A 16,203-nucleotide genomic window follows, 5' to 3' on the forward strand; every position below is an offset into this window, starting at 1 on the left:
CCACACCCAAATCTAACTCTCTCTGCACATGTTAAATCTGCCTCCCCTGCAGTGCACATGGTTTTGCCCAACTGCTAACAAAATTCCTGCTGCGATCAACTTGGAATTACCCCCAATGTGCACTGCAAGGGAGCAGGGGTAGATATAACATTTGCAGAGAGAGTTAGATTTGGGTGGGTTATTTTGTTTCTGTGCAGGGTAAATACAGGCTGCTTTATTTTTACACTGCAATTTAGATTTCAGTTTGAACACACCAGACCCAATCTAACTCTCTCTGCGCATGTTATATCTGCCTACCCTGCAGTGCACATGGTTTTGCCCATTACATAACAAATTTGCTGCTGCAATCAGATCTGAATTAGGCCCTAAATCACTTGTTGTTTATAGTGACTGCTAGAATTGCCTCTCTTATATGGTCAAAACTGCAATATTCACCTTACTCTGCATTTGGCTATGGAATTTAACAAATTTCTCCAGCAGAATTTGTCCTTAAATCTTCCATGTGAAATGCCCTCATCATTATTGATCTGCAAGCCATTTACTTTGGTATACAGCAACCACATCACACAGCAGAATTAATTGACTGGCACCAGCCAAGCTATAGACTCTATATTGATTGAATTGCAATCAAACCGCCCTGCTTTGTCTTTAATCACAGTTTTTTTTTAAATATACTGTATTCTATTTGCTGTGGTATGTCAGGTTCACATTTCAGAAAGCACTCCGACTGCTTTGGAGGTACGCATTATAATATTGTGATACACTGCTAGCAGACCTGGGCTACTGACTCCTTTCCCTCCAGGCTGTCAGCCTTCCCTAGAATCCTCTCCCACTTAGGCGGATGTAAGACCCATTTCAGAACACACACACTCCTCCCCCATATGGAGGAAGGCTCTGCTCAATCCTTTCTACCCTCCCTCTCTGCCTGTCTGTATACTGTACCTCTTATTACAAGCTTCATTGACACGCAGCCCTTCTTCTCCACAGAATCCAGCCAAGGTACGCATTTATTAATTTAATCCAAAAATGTCTCACTTTACAGATTGACATAAGAGGGAGTGTGTTACCCTTTACATCAGGGATCTGCCATGAAGCCAATGAATTCTATGCTGCTTTTGTAGAGAAACTAGGCTTTGTGATCATTACAAGTAGGATCCTTCAACACTGCCATTTAACTCTACCATGTATCACATCCTTTCACATAACATTCTGAGCAGGCTAAGTCAATTAATAATTGAATGGAATGCATTTAATAAGAAACCGTACCGTATACATTCCACTGACTAATGTAACAGTCTGGCTAGTAGTAATATGTTCATTGCGATGTATAATAATGCATGTGCCATGGTAATAAAGAGGTTTTCTTGCAATGCTTTATTTTCACAGCATTAACCCTATAGCTTACAAGGTGCATCAGAAAAGGGGGATCTGACTCTCTATTGATTCATTCAGAGGATTATTTACAGGCCTGCTTCGACAAAGCGGTAAGGATCCTTCCTATACTACAAAACATGATGTATTTATAGTCCTAATAGCATAATGGACTCTTAACTGGAAGCTACAGTAATGAGCTTCATGCGGTTATTGTAAGAGGACCACGGACTGTTCCCTTATGTCTGTCTTCTATGTCGTCTCCCAATATGATTAAGCCATAATGAATGTTTTATAATTAGCTATATATAATTTTACATTGTGTATGATTTGTATTTAATTGTAATAAATGTTGTCTTTATCCAGCATTCATGATAATTTATATGGATTTAACGGAGAAAGATTGACTGTAATTATGTAACACTGACATTAATTGTCTATAGGAATATAGTTAAAATTCTTAAGCTGGTTGAATGTTTGTTTTCATAGCTGCTCAATACCTGCTACGTTATATCAATATCCTATCTGGAATGTAAATATGAGCTTTAATAGCAATGTAGCATTCATCATTTGGTTGTTTTCTTTTTTTTTAAATCAAGATTATTATTTTTTTACTGATTTTATAGTGGTGTTAGAACAAAACAAACCTGCCCCATCTAACTGTCTAGAACACAATGCAGATTGTAGTAAGATCATAGGGAAGCCTTGCCCATAGAAAACAGTTTTTACTTTTATTCACACATTGATGATCCAAACCTCTAGCATCACCATCAGATGGAACGCTGTAAAAAAAAGATAAGTGTCTACATGTAAATATATTACAAAGAAGACTGTTGCCAATATAGATTTTTGTTTTATCCTCCCTCTCGGTGCAGTAGGGATGCATCAAAAGTAGGGTGCAAATATTCTGTCTGCATCACTAAATAAGCAATGTAATCCAATGTAATCCAACCTGTGTTAAATGGGTCTTTTATTTCCTGGCTGAATGGGAAATATGCAATCATGCTAAAAGCTTTTTAGAACTCCCTATAGCACTGCGTGTTATGTATTACATTCACAAGGTTTCATTGTGGGAAAACAAGCTGCAATAGACAGAGTGGGTGTATCGCCTAATGAAAGCTTGGCGTTTTGGGCATGTGCAGACCTGAGGTTAGATCATGAGGAGGCACAGCATACTGGCACATGTAACCATCATGGAATGTGGCATTTATGGCATTCCAAGTTTGCAATCATTTTCTTATTGCAAGTGAAACCAGGGTTGGACTGGCCCACAGGGGTACAGGGGAAACCACCGGTGGGCCCTACTGCCTGGGGGCCCACCCCCTCCTCTAGGGATCAGGTTCCAGCCTGTACTGTTACTAATCTAGTACATTATCATGCATGCACAACAGTATTTACTGTATATATTTTTCTAGGGGACCAACAATTGCAAAACGGTTAGGCAAACCAATTTGGCAGCTAGGCACAACCCCTCTATACACTGGCCACACCCCTAAACATGGGCCCTACCACTGTATTCCCCTGGTGGGCCCTACATGCCCCAGTCCGACACTGAGTGAAACAGTGGAAGCTAAAAATGCTTAACAATGTCGTATACACCTCTCTGTAGTACTCTGACGCTTATTATCTTTCACTTATATAGCACCAACATAATATGAAGAGCTGTAAATATAGGGAGCTATATTTAGGCTCATTAGCCCCAGCCTAGTTGGATATTAAGGTACATACACACGGTGAGATCCTGAATTTTCGATTCTCACTAAGCGATATGCACCTGTGGTCGGTATCGCAAGCCTACATAGTTTTTGCTTGTGATATTGGCTATGTGCGATTTTGGCTAAGTGTCAATTTTGACTATACTTTTATACTAGATAGTCAAAATTTACTTGCCTGCACAGTCTATCTAGGCTTGCAATACCAACCTCGCTGGACTGCGCATTGGGATCGCATCAGCATCGCAAGGGGACTTTCATCTTGAGATGTGCACTAACTTTCCTTGCAATTTTGACACACCTTAACAAATTCAATCTAATAATTTCCATACCACAGGCATACAAACACAATGGGCCTTATTCAGGTTTGTAAACCAAAAAATTAGCAATTGGGCAAAACCATGCTGCAATGCAGGTGGGGCAGATGTAACATGCGCAGAGAGAGTTAGATTTGGGTGTGTTCCAGTGACGTGTCACTGTGGTGAGGTCAGAGGCTGGGGAGGCACAAATGGTGGTGGCTCTCAGTGCCAGGAGCCTGTCTCACCCCCTACACAATTAAACTCTTACTGTATGTCCCTGCACTACATCCATGCAAACACAGGGAGAACATACATACAGTAATAGCCAGGTCACAGCCATCACCCTAGTGTTGTGAGTAAACTGTTGGATACTAACTTCTGAGTGAGGTGCCCCCATTGCTCCCTCACCTGCAGAACACTGCTGGCCTGGTGCAGCAGGTTACACAGGGCAATACAGCCATCAGTGATACAGTCAGCAGCACCTGGGGAGGGAGATCAGAAACATATACGGTATGTACACTACATCTCACTACAGATGCCACACACACACACAGAGTCCTGTCCCCGCACTCACTACAGATGCCACACACACACACCTGTCCCCGCACTCACTACAAATGCCACACACACACACACCTGTCCCCACACTCACTACAGATGCCACACACACCTGTCCCCACACTCACTACAGATGCCACACACACCTGTCCCCTCACTCACTACAGATGCCACACGCCCCTGTCCCCACACTCACTACAGATGCCACACACACACACACAGAGTCCTGTCCCCCTCACTCACTACAGATTACACACGCACAGAGTCCTGTCCCAGCACTCACCACAGATGCCACACACAAACACACCTATCCCCGCACTCACTATAGATGCCACACACCTATCCCCGAACTCACTACAGATGCCACACACACATACACACACACCTGTCCCCACACTCACTACAGATGCCACACACACACCTGTCCCCGCACTCACTACAGATGTCACACACACACCTGTCCCGCACTCACTACAGATGTCACGCACACACCTGTCCCCCCACTCACTACAGATGTCACGCACACACCTGTCCCCCCACTCACTGCAGATGTCACGCACACACCTGTCCCCCCACTCACTACAGATGCCACACACACACCTGTCCCCGCACTCACTACAGATGCCACACATACAACTGTCCCCGTACTCACTACAGATTACACACACACACACACACACACACACACACACACACACACACACACACACACAGAGTCTTGTCCCCACACTCACTACAGATGCCACATACACAGAGTCCTGTCCCTACACTCGCTACAGATGCCAGACACACATATTCCTGACACACACACACACACACACACAGTTCAGGTTCTGGCAGCTACTAACCTCAGTCACTGTGCCCGGGTGGCTGCTGCTGGCACTGCAGGTCCCCATTTCCCTCCTTCCTTGCCAAGCAGCTCAGCTCTGGTCTTCCTGGCTTCCTGCACTTCCTGGATTGGTCACATGACCAATCCAAGCTGTCCATCAGAGCTGAAGCACGCCCCCACTGTGAGGCATGCCTCACATTTCTCTGTTCTATGCGGTCTGATTGGCCGCTGTGTAGCCCCGCCCATCTGTACAGGCAGTGTGTGACAGTGTGAGAGTAGAGGCTGAGCTGTTGCTGCCTCATCTCTATCTCTACCAGCAGTTCCAGGAGCCCTGAAAGTCTGGTAAGTTTTATCTATAAAGATGATTGCATTAATACAAAGAAGATGCTTATAAATTATAAATGTCTTCTTTGTGTTCTTCCAATCATTTTTATAGTGAGAACTCTGAGTATGATAGGGAGCATGACAGGTGAGGCACTGCCTTCCCTGACTGCATGTCCCTGATATATATAACAAATACTGGTAGTACTGTACATAATAATGTGCAAGATTAATAACAGCGATGCACTGCAGACAATACACTATAGTCCTGTGCAGTTTAATGTAACGTGTATAATGTATAATCAGGCCCGGATTAATGTCTGTGGGGGCCCCTGGGCAACAAATTTGTGGGCCCCCCACACACTGTCCTCACAACTGCAAAAAAAACATCGGAGTAGGAGTACAGCATTTACCTGTCTCCTCTCCGTCCTCCTCGGCAGCTGAGCTGTTCCTTTACTGCTGCGGCCGCCGAGGAGCTTCACTCACAGCAGAGTGAAGTCTCGCAAGATAATGTCAAATCTCGCGAGACTTCACACTGCAGTGAGTGAAGCTCCTCGCGGCCGCAGCTGTAGTGGAACGTCTCAGCTGCCGAGGAGGACCGAGAGTAGACAGGTAAATGCTGTACTCCTAGTCCAATTTTTTTTGCAGTTGTGAGAACAGTGTGTGGGGGCCCCGGGACGACCGCCCCTTCCGCCCCGCCGTTAATACGGCTCTGTGTATAATTCAAGTGCACAGTCTGGAACCTTATTCCTAGAGAAAGGGATGAGCCATCAGGCAGTGGGGCCCACTGGGGGGATTCCCTTGCACCCCGGTGGGCCAGTCCAAAACTGGGTGTATACATAAACAGTATACAACTAGACGTCAATCCTTAAATTGCTTTTCTCTATCGTCCTAAGTGGATGCTGGGGTTCCTGAAAGGACCATGGGGAATAGCGGCTCCGCAGGAGACAGGGCACAAAAAAGTAAAGCTTTACTAGGTCAGGTGGTGTGCACTGGCTCCTCCCCCTATGACCCTCCTCCAGACTCCAGTTAGATTTTGTGCCCGAACGAGAAGGGTGCAATCTAGGTGGCTCTCCTAAAGAGCTGCTTAGAGAAAGTTTAGTTTAGGTTTTTTTCTTTACAGTGAGTCCTGCTGGCAACAGGATCACTGCAACGTGGGACTTAGGGGGAAAGTAGTAAACTCACCTGCATGCAGAGTGGATTTGCTGCTTGGCTACTGGACACCATTAGCTCCAGAGGGATCGAACACAGGCCCAGCCGTGGAGTCCGGTCCCGGAGCCGCGCCGCCGACCCCCTTGCAGATGCTGAAGCGTGAAGAGGTCCGGAAACCGGCGGCTGAAGACTCCTCAGTCTTCATAAGGTAGCGCACAGCACTGCAGCTGTGCGCCATTTTCCTCTCAGCACACTTCACTGGGCAGTCACTGAGGGTGCAGAGCGCTGGGGGGGGGCGCTCTGAGAGGCAAATATAAACCTTATACAAGGCTAAAAATACCTCACATATAGCCCATAGGGGCTATATGGAGATATTTAACCCCTGCCTGACTGGAAAAATAGCGGGAGAAGAACCCGCCGAAAAAGGGGCGGGGCCTATCTCCTCAGCACACGGCGCCATTTTCTGTCACAGCTCCGCTGGTCAGAACGGCTCCCAGGTCTCTCCCCTGCACTGCACTACAGAAACAGGGTAAAACAGAGAGGGGGGGCACATTAATGGCTATATATATATATATTAAAGCAGCTATAAGGGAGCACTTAATATAAGGATATCCCTTGTATATATAGCGCTTTGTGGTGTGTGCTGGCAGACTCTCCCTCTGTCTCCCCAAAAGGGCTAGTGGGTCCTGTCTTCATTAGAGCATTCCCTGTGAGTTTGCGGTGTGTGTCGGTACGTGGTGTCGACATGTATGAGGACGATATTGGTGTGGAGGCGGAGCAATTGCCAAATATGCAGATGTCACCCCCCAGGGGGTCGACACCAGAATGGATGCCTTTATTTGTGGAATTACGTGATGGTTTATCTTCCCTTAAACAGTCAGTTGAGGACATGAGGCGGCCGGACAATCAATTAATGCCTGTCCAGGCGCCTCAAACACCGTCAGGGGCTGTAAAACGCCCTTTGCCTCAGTCGGTCGACACAGACCCAGACACGGGCACTGATTCCAGTGACGACGGTAGAAATTCAAACGTATTTTCCAGTAGGGCCACACGTTATATGATTTTGGCAATGAAGGAGACGTTACATTTAGCTGATACTACAGATACCGTAAAACAGGGTATTATGTATGGTGTGAAAAAACTACAAACAGTTTTTCCTGAATCAGAAGAATTAAATGACGTGTGTGATGAAGCGTGGGTTGCTCCTGATAAAAAGTTGATAATTTCAAAAAAGTTATTGGCATTATACCCTTTCCCGCCAGAGGTTAGGGCGCGCTGGGAAACACCCCCTAAGGTGGACAAGGCGCTCACACGCTTATCCAAACAAGTGGCGTTACCCTCTCCTGAGACGGCCGCACTTAAGGATCCATCAGATAGAAAGATGGAAGTTATTCAAAAGAATATATACACACATGCAGGTGTTATACTACGACCAGCTATAGCAACTGCCTGGATGTGCAGTGCTGGAGTAGTTTGGTCAGAATCCCTGATTGAAAATATTGATACCCTAGATAGGGACAATGTTTTACTGTCGTTAGAACAAATAAAGGATGCATTTATCTATATGCGTGATGCACAGAGGGATATTTGCACACTGGCATCTCGGGTGAGTGCTATGTCCATTTCAGCCAGAAGAGCCTTATGGACACGACAGTGGACAGGCGATGCGGATTCAAAACGTCACATGGAGGTTTTGCCGTATAAAGGGGAGGAGTTATTTGGAGTTGGTCTATCAGACTTGGTGGCCACGGCTACTGCCGGGAAATCCACTTTTTTACCTCAAGTCACTCCCCAACAGAGAAAGGCACCGACCTTTCAACCGCAGCCTTTTCGCTCCTACAAAAATAAGAGAGCAAAGGGCTTGTCGTACCTGCCACGAGGCAGAGGAAGAGGGAAGAGACACCAACAGGCAGCTCCTTCCCAGGAACAGAAGCCCTCCCCGGCTCCTGCAAAAACCTCAGCATGACGCTGGGGCCTCTCAAGCGGACTCGGGGACAGTGGGGGGCCGTCTCAAAAATTACAGCGCGCAGTGGGCTCACTCGCAGGTAGACCCCTGGATCCTGCAGATAATATCTCAGGGGTACAGGTTGGAATTAGAGACGGATCCTCCTCATCGTTTCCTGAAGTCTGCCTTACCAACCGTCTCTTCCGAAAGGGAGAGGGTGTTGGAAGCCATTCACAAGCTGTACGCTCAGCAGGTGATAGTCAAAGTACCCCTATTACAACAAGGAAAGGGGTATTATTCCACTCTATTTGTGGTACCGAAGCCGGATGGCTCGGTAAGGCCTATTCTAAATCTGAAGTCCTTGAACCTCTACATAAAAAAGTTCAAGTTCAAGATGGAGTCACTCAGAGCAGTGATAGCGAACCTGGAAGAAGGGGACTTTATGGTATCCTTGGACATCAAGGATGCGTATCTACACGTTCCGATTTACCCCGCACACCAGGGGTACCTCAGGTTCATTGTTCAAAACTGTCACTATCAGTTTCAGACGCTGCCGTTCGGATTGTCCACGGCGCCTCGGGTCTTTACCAAGGTAATGGCCGAGATGATGATTCTTCTTCGAAGAAAAGGCGTATTAGTTATCCCATACTTGGACGATCTCCTAATAAGGGCAAGGTCCAGAGAACAGCTGGAGACAGCTTTAGCACTATCTCAAGAGGTGCTAAGACAACACGGGTGGATTCTGAATATTCCAAAATCCCATTTAATCCCGACAACTCGTCTGCTGTTCCTAGGAATGATTCTGGACACGGTTCAGAAAAAGGTTTTCCTTCCAGAGGAAAAAGCCAAGGAGTTATCCGATCTGGTCAGGAACCTCCTAAAACCAGGAAAAGTGTCAGTACATCAATGCACAAGAGTCCTGGGAAAAATGGTGGCTTCTTACGAAGCAATTCCATTCGGCAGATTCCATGCAAGAATATTCCAAAGGGATCTGTTGGACAAATGGTCAGGGTCGCATCTGCAGATGCACCTGCGAATAACCCTGTCACCAAAGACAAGGGTGTCACTTCTGTGGTGGTTGCAGAAGGCTCACCTATTAGAAGGCCGCAGATTCGGCATTCAGGATTGGATCCTGGTGACCACGGACGCCAGCCTGAGAGGCTGGGGAGCAGTCACACAAGGAAGAAACTTCCAGGGAGTATGGACGAGTCTGGAAAAGTCTCTTCACATAAACATTCTGGAACTAAGAGCAATCTACAATGCTCTAAGCCAGGCGGAACTTCTCCTGCAAGGAAAGCCGGTGTTGATTCAGTCGGACAACATCACGGCGGTCGCCCATGTAAACAGGCAGGGCGGCACAAGAAGCAGGAGTGCAATGGCAGAAGCTGCCAAGATTCTTCGCTGGGCGGAGAATCACGTGATAGCACTGTCAGCAGTGTTCATCCCGGGCGTGGACAACTGGGAAGCAGACTTCCTCAGCAGACACGATCTTCATCCGGGAGAGTGGGGTCTACATCCAGAAGTCTTCAACATGTTAATAGACCGTTGGGAAAGACCAATTGTAGACATGATGGCGTCTCGCCTCAACAAGAAACTGGACAAATATTGCGCCAGGTCAAGAGATCCACAGGCAATAGCTGTGGACGCACTGGTAACTCCTTGGGTGTACCAGTCAGTGTATGTGTTTCCTCCTCTGCCGCTCATACCAAAGGTATTGAAGATCATACGGCAAAGAAGAGTAAGAACAATACTAGTGGTTCCGGATTGGCCGAGAAGGACTTGGTATCCGGAACTTCAAGAGATGCTCACGGACGAACCGTGGCCTCTACCTCTGAGAAGGGACCTGCTACAGCAGGGTCCCTGTCTTTTTCAAGACTTACCGCGGCTGCGTTTGACGGCATGGCGGTTGAACGCCAGATCCTAAAAGGGAAAGGCATTCCAGAAGAAGTCATTCCTACCTTGATTAAGGCACGGAAGGAAGTCACCGTGAAACATTATCACCGCATTTGGCGAAAATATGTAGCGTGGTGCGAGGATCGGAGGGTTCCGACGGAGGAATTCCAACTGGGTCGTTTCCTACATTTCCTGCAATCAGGATTATCTATGGGTCTCAAATTGGGATCCATTAAGGTTCAAATTTCGGCCCTGTCAATATTCTTCCAAAAAGAATTGGCCTCTGTCCCTGAGGTCCAGACTTTTGTCAAGGGAGTACTGCATATACAGCCTCCTGTGGTGCCTCCGGTGGCACCGTGGGATCTAAATGTAGTTTTAGATTTCCTCAAATCCCATTGGTTTGAACCATTGAAAAAGGTGGATTTGAAATATCTCACATTGAAAGTGACTATGTTACTAGCCCTGGCCTCTGCCAGGAGAGTATCTGAATTGGCGGCTTTATCTTATAAAAGTCCTTATCTAATCTTCCATTCGGATAGGGCAGAACTGCGGACTCGTCCGCATTTTCTCCCTAAAGTGGTATCAGCATTTCATCTGAACCAACCTATTGTGGTGCCTGCGGCCACTAGCGACTTGGAGGACTCCAAGTTGTTGGACGTTGTCAGAGCCTTAAAAATATACATTGCAAGGACGGCTGGAGTCAGAAAATCTGACTCGCTGTTTATATTGTATGCACCCAACAAGTTGGGCGCACCTGCTTCTAAGCAGTCGATTGCTCGTTGGATTTGTAACACAATTCAACTTGCACATTCTGTGGCAGGCCTGCCACAGCCTAAAACTGTAAAAGCCCACTCCACAAGGAAGGTGGGCTCATCTTGGGCGGCTGCCCGAGGGGTCTCGGCATTACAACTCTGCCGAGCAGCTACGTGGTCGGGGGAGAACACGTTTGTAAAATTTTACAAATTTGATACCCTGGCAAAGGAGGACCTGGAGTTCTCTCATTCGGTGCTGCAGAGTCATCCGCACTCTCCCGCCCGTTTGGGAGCTTTGGTATAATCCCCATGGTCCTTTCAGGAACCCCAGCATCCACTTAGGACGATAGAGAAAATAAGAATTTACTTACCGATAATTCTATTTCTCGGAGTCCGTAGTGGATGCTGGGCGCCCATCCCAAGTGCGGATTATCTGCAATACTTGTACATAGTTATTGTTAACTAATTCGGGTTATTGTTAAGGAGCCATCTTTAAGAGGCCCTTTCTGTTGTCATACTGTTAACTGGGTTTAGATCACAAGTTGTACGGTGTGATTGGTGTGGCTGGTATGAGTCTTACCCGGGATTCAAAATGCCTCCCTTATTGTGTATGCTCGTCCGGGCACAGTACCTAACTGGAGTCTGGAGGAGGGTCATAGGGGGAGGAGCCAGTGCACACCACCTGACCTAGTAAAGCTTTACTTTTTTGTGCCCTGTCTCCTGCGGAGCCGCTATTCCCCATGGTCCTTTCAGGAACCCCAGCATCCACTACGGACTCCGAGAAATAGAATTATCGGTAAGTAAATTCTTATTATCAAAACACATTGATAATTATTCTCCAATATTGACAAAACAAAATCTATACAGAAGAACAGCACTGTTCAGATCTGTGCATATCTAGCCTGTTCATCATGTACTCTCAATTCCTATTGACTAAGGAAGGATTTTGATGCTGCTTCAACACAGGTGACTGCAGTCATCAATTGAGAGTGAAGTGCAGGTACAGAACATTTTGTACCTGACAGCAGCGGCCATGTTGGACAATCTGGACCTGTATACACGTGCATCTGGGTGGGAATATGCTATTTTTACACTGACTTTACTACCAGGATTGAAAATGTCTCTGTATGAACCCCTTTGTGTTACATTGTATACAGTACTACTTTCCCTTTGTATGATTATTATTTAACTTTGCTGAAATGGCCAAAGCTGAACCTTAGTAAACCTTGTAGATTTTCATGTTTCCATAGTATCTGGTTATGTTGATTTGGTAAATTGATTTCTGTTTAGAAGCTAGCAGGAATACATTTGTATTTTATGTGTTTTAATCTGGGATACATTAGTTGAAACTGCAGAGACCACCAATAAATGAGGCCGTTCTTCTCTCTGTTGATTGCTTTGAAAGCAGTTAGTTGTATTGAACTGGGGATGTGGCCGTGATGACATTGTGTCTTTCAGTGTTTGTGTAAATGAGGCTGACTGAAGAGAAGGCAGCAGATGTTAAGGTCTGTGGTTACTATGGAGACCCTGCAAAGAGGATTCAAGGCGTCTGCTTACAGAGAGCCCTGTTTATTATTGGACCCTTTACTCTGGGAACGCCCTGTTTGTGATGTTACTGCATTTAAAGCAAATATCTCTGCCAAGTTTCTCACCCTATTTGTAATATATTTATTTACAGTTTTATTTGCCAAATCATAATATGTCTTAGGGGGAAAAAGCATATAGAGACTGGTCATACATGGAAACTCACTGGGTTTTAAGAATCAGGTTGCACGACATATAGACCTTTATTTCAGGAAAGGTGCGCTAGGCATGCTAAAGAAAATGAAATAACTTATTTCTGCAATTTATTAATAAAGTATCCCCCGGGCAACTCCGTGATACTCAGCTGGTATGGAAATACTGTTCAAGCACGCTAAGGGTTAACTAGGTTTGTGCATGCAAAAGAGTAAATTTACCACTGCAATTCTTCTTAAATATTAGGTTTCCCCATACAAAGGCATGTAAAAGCTGTCACCAGGTAAAGCTAGCAAGTCTGTCTGTCTTACAGGCACCTGCTGTTACCGCTGGTGATGGCTGTGCTATTGCGGGGCAGTCTTGAGCACATGCAATAGGGCTTTTCTCCCTTTGATAAATCGGACCCTAAACTCTTTGGATTGCTTAATGCAGAGTTCCATAAAGGTTTTTTTTTTTTTTTGTATTGATTTTCTGCTGTCCGTGTCACTTTTTCTGTCTTACAGTTGCTAATCCACTCATTACTGACTCACAGCACTGATGTCATGGGTTTGATTCCCACCATGGCCCTAACTGTGTGGAGTTTTTATATTCTCCCTGTGCTTGCATGGGTTTCCGCCGGGTGCTACTCCCACAATCCAAAAATATGCTGGTACTGTAGGTTAATAGGCTCCCAACTGATAAAGCTAACTATTTATCTATAACATTCACAATAGATGGGTAAGAGACACAGTACGCAATTGGCGTATGGGGTACCGTAAGGGTACGCACTTAGCGTAGCATACGCTCAGCAGTGATCGAGACGCACAAGCGACACGCTCGCTCACAGCTTAATGCGTGGTGTCGAGCACGCTATAGGCGGGCGACCACCGTAATGCTACGCTACCAGCGTAGCGGACGCTCGAGTTCACGAGGAGAACACGAGCGGCGCAGACGCTCACGGGATGACAATCAGTAAACCTTGAATGTAACACACAGAAAGGATACTCTTATACTGTAAACCTTGTACTGAAATACTGTAGCGATGTAACGCTGCTTAACCTTGTTAACGCTAAAGCTGCTTGAGCGTTTGAGACGCTCCTATTACCCTCTGCAATGTAATGAACACACGATACCTTGCTAAGGTTCCAACACCTTTACTAACAAGCTTTTAGTTATATCAAAAAGGGAAAACAGTTCACAAGTCATACACTACAAGCTAACATATAATTCTAACAGAATATCTAGACAGAAATATACAATTGCGTCACAATCTTATACAATAACGGAGAGAGAGAGAGAGTATGGCCAATACAAACAGGGAACAAGTTGATTACAGAGAATTACTTACACACACTGGGAACGATCGCTGCGCTAGTCCTGGTACCAGCTCCAAGTTAGTCAATATGAAAACCGTTTGTGGAGAGTGAGAGAGCTGCCCAGGCTGGCTGATCTTATATACACTGAGTACAGTACACTACAAAGGGACCTATAATCTCATTGTTCATTGGACACAGGAATGTCTCCTCGCATCATAACAAAAGGTCATAGGTTAGTTTGAACAGGTGGGCTGCGACTATATCAAACTGCTCAGGTGGGAGGGAATCTGGAGATTCCCGCCGCATGGGTAATGAATCGCAAATATAGTAAATGTCCAGAAAATACTAATGGCCATAACTATACGCAGGAGCGACTAATCTTTACCTAACCAGCACCGGATTGTTTCTAATAAAATGTTCTTTAGTTAGGTACCAGACACAGCTGCTCAAACCCTGTCTGACCCTTCGTACCATACAAAGAGGAATTCCTCTGTCCAGCGACCATTTACATTAAACAAACTTACAGTCATTATTAAGGGGGACATTATCTATAAAACATACTATTTGGTTTTATTATTTAACGATTGAGTCGCCCGCTAGACGCACACAAACTCTACCGTAAATGCACATACCACGTGCTCGAGCGCATGGCCGAGGCGCCATCACGCGGCTGCGAGTATCCGCACGCACAGGAGAGAATGTGCACGTGCAGCAGGCACGCGCATGGGGTGGATATATGGCAACGTGTAGCATGATATTTTTCCGACTTTGACAGTCCACCCTTTGGCAGTCATCAATAACTGCCACTTCCTAAAACAGTTAAAAAAAGAAAAATATATGTCATAGAGTAAATACCATCTTATGATTGGGTAAAGGGAGGAGAGGATCAGGTGGGAAAAAGGTATGACCTAGTGAGATAGTAGAAGCATGTGTGTATGAATCCATGTTTGAGGGGTCATGTATCATCGTGCCGTACGTGTTTTAGATCAAGCTTCGAGGTATTGCGAAGTATACATTTGAATTCCTTCTTATCCCGTATTACGGGTCTGTGGATGGGCTGTCAAACTTTACCGAGCTCTTTTCGGCTTTTAGTTGTAACAAAATGGGGGAGCACATTTTAGTTGATGATACATGAATGGGGGGATATGTGAGTGCTGATATCTGTGCCTATATTTCCTATTGACTATGTGTGTCATTACCTGAAGGTTGTAGAAATGAAGATAAGAAGCAATTATGGTAAATGCAGTCATAAACTATGTGAGTTTAATATACATTTGCTGATTGAGGTCTTGTCTTGTATCTTGTCTCGATGTACATGTTGACTGTAGTCTCCTGATGCTTTTGCTATAAATGACGGCAAAAGTTTTTCCATTGTCCAGAAAGTTAGTCACTAAAATATTTGGGCTATCGTAAAATTTAAAGTCACTAGGGAAAATGGGGCTTGTAGCATAGTTCATCAATGGTCTGTATAAAAGAGGTTGTCAAATTCTTCTTCCAAGCGGATGTCTTTGTACCTTGGAGGAAAACAAAGGAGAAACGGGTGAAAGAAACGGACCGTGGAATCACATTTTCATCACAACATTGTCTCTATCGTTGGGTCATACATCAAATTAGTTGTCGTTAGTACAGTGTCTTCGCTCCTTAGACTCATCACCCTGGTATTACTTTTACGCTTCGCTAAAACCCGAACGCATCTAAATATCAGGCCAACCAATATGACGACTCCCAGAATACACAAAAGAAATTTCCCTACATCCATAATAATACCTTGGGCCCATTCTCCTAAGCCCGAGAACCAATTTCGTGGGTTCAACCATGACACCCAACTGGTCAGCTCATTACCCACAGCAGCGAGTGTGAGATTGTGTTTCCTTCGAAACTCCCACTTTAATTGTAAAATGTCATCCATCTTTTGGTCTATGACCTCGGCTGGGTCCTCCGTGCTGTTTGTAATGTACGTGCAGCACTTTATTCCATATTGAGTTGCCAGGGTAACACAATACCCGCCTGTCACAGCTGTGAGGTGATTGAGAATCATCCTATGCTGAACCAGTTCTGTTTTGTAGGCCTGTAACTCTTTCCCAGTGTACCTGAATGTGTCGTCATACATTTCGGTGATATTGTCTAATAAATTTGCAAGCGCAGATATATATTTATAATTTATCACTCCTCTGGCGGTACGAGTGATATCTAACGCGAGTAGGAATTGAATCCCGGTGGATTCATGGATCAGGTCAGAGGCCGGATGCTCTGTTCTCTCTATCAGGTGCCTTTTAACTATGTGCTCGTAATGAGTGTGAGTATAAGGAGCTTGGGCACTGCGGTGAATATCTTTCATT

General features: G+C 45.4%; 1 protein-coding gene across 2 annotated transcripts in view; it reads left to right on the top strand.

Annotated features, from left to right (window-relative positions):
• Nucleotides 1-892: 892 nt before the first annotated feature.
• Nucleotides 893-16,203, top strand: part of PRNP (prion protein (Kanno blood group)) — a 98,095-nt gene continuing 82,784 nt past the window's right edge. Inside the window, exons 1-2 of one of the 2 annotated variants that reach the window (XM_063932050.1) lie at nt 893-999; nt 1,387-1,484. The gene's annotated coding sequence lies outside the window, so the exon portion shown is untranslated. The remainder of the gene's footprint in view (nt 1,000-1,386; nt 1,485-16,203) is intronic. The other variant, XM_063932051.1, reaches the window with a different exon arrangement.

The sequence above is a fragment of the Pseudophryne corroboree genome, chromosome 6 (assembly GCF_028390025.1).
Source record: "Pseudophryne corroboree isolate aPseCor3 chromosome 6, aPseCor3.hap2, whole genome shotgun sequence".
In the NCBI taxonomy this organism is placed as follows: domain Eukaryota; kingdom Metazoa; phylum Chordata; class Amphibia; order Anura; family Myobatrachidae; genus Pseudophryne; species Pseudophryne corroboree.